Source organism: Rhinopithecus bieti, unplaced genomic scaffold (genome assembly GCF_001698545.2).
Source record: "Rhinopithecus bieti isolate Rb0 unplaced genomic scaffold, ASM169854v2 scaffold_44748, whole genome shotgun sequence".
In the NCBI taxonomy this organism is placed as follows: Eukaryota; Metazoa; Chordata; class Mammalia; order Primates; family Cercopithecidae; genus Rhinopithecus; species Rhinopithecus bieti.
Window position 1 is genome coordinate 2,074,006 of NW_016819104.1, and position 1,546 is coordinate 2,075,551.

A 1,546-nucleotide genomic window follows, 5' to 3' on the forward strand; every position below is an offset into this window, starting at 1 on the left:
CTAGAGGGCAGACTAACCTAGACCTTTTTATTCCCTTCCAATGAGAGTCTAATCCATTGTGTCTGACACGAAGCATTACAGAAATAGAATCCTACAAGTGAATAAAATTGTGACACTGTTTCATTATCATTGATGAGGATTGTGCCTCAGATGGTTTCTCCTTATTTAACTTTGTACTGAGGGCATTTAATATCTTAAATACTTGATTTAGAGAATGTTTAAGGAAAACAAAACAAAAAGCCTGTGAAAATAGTGGATGGTGTACAATTATTACAGCTATGTTATTGCAAAGACAAGCATCACTGTGAGAGTGTGATAATGACCAGGAACAGACAGAAGCCTTCTCCAGAGGAACATGAAATCTATAAGACATTGTCACTGTGAGATAAATTAGATCCATAATGGCAATTTTTGCTTAGTATGGTGCTTTGTAATTTCTCATTTTTAAAGCTATGAAATCTCATTTTCTTTTCTTTTGTGTGATTGTGAAGCAGTCTAGGGGTCAAAAGGACAAGCTGTGTGAAAATGGGTTATCCTGGAAATAAATTCAGTATTGCTCTGGCTGGGATTGTCCTATACCACCTTGGAATCTTCAACTCTTTTAGTGATTTTAGGATGTGGTGGAAGAGAGGGGTATATGGAATTTTCAGGATTATCATTGGGCATAGATGTTGTCGTGGAACTGGTTGATTGACACAACTGCCCACTAGTAATTCTTTTAAATTATCCAACTCACTGGTGTAAGAAATAAATATTTTTCATAGCTAGTGTATTAATCAAGATTCTTCAAACACAAAACCAATAGTTTTATTTATTTATTTATTCATTTTAAAGAATTGGTTGATGTGATTATGGAGACTGAGAAGTCCCAAGATAGTAGTAGTCAGCAAGCTGGAGACCCAGAGAATCAATGGTATAATTCCAGTCTGAGTTCATGAACCTGAGAACCAGGAGAACTGATGGTGCAAGTTCCAGTCTGCATTAGTTTAAAGGCAGTAGAAGATCTGTATCCTAGCTCAAAGACAGTTAGACAGAGAGAGCATGTAAATTCTCCCTTACTCAAAGCATTGGGTGAAGCCCAACCATATTGGGTAGGGCAATCTACTTTACTCAGTCTACCAATTCAAATGTTAGTTTCATACGGAAGCATCCCACAGACACAACCAGAATAGTGTTTGACCAATTATCTGGGCACTTAATGGCCCAGTCAAGTTGACACACTAAATTAGCCATCACAGTTAATCTCTTGTTTGTGTTTACTTTGTGCTTACAGATTATAAATCACTTTCATAAACATTATCTCTTCTGGTCCCCTCTACACGCTAGGTAGGACAAATTTTCATTAACATTATCACAAGGGTTTATTATGCATAAGTAATATTCAGCATGGCATGATGCTCACATTATTAAGACACTGAATTGTCTTCATGTCTTTTATAAAAATGAAGCATAGAAAGATTTTGCAACTTGAGTAACAAGCAATTTGTATTACTTCTTTCAACTCTTAGTCCTAGGCTCTTTTTTTTTTTTTTTTTTTTTTTTTTTT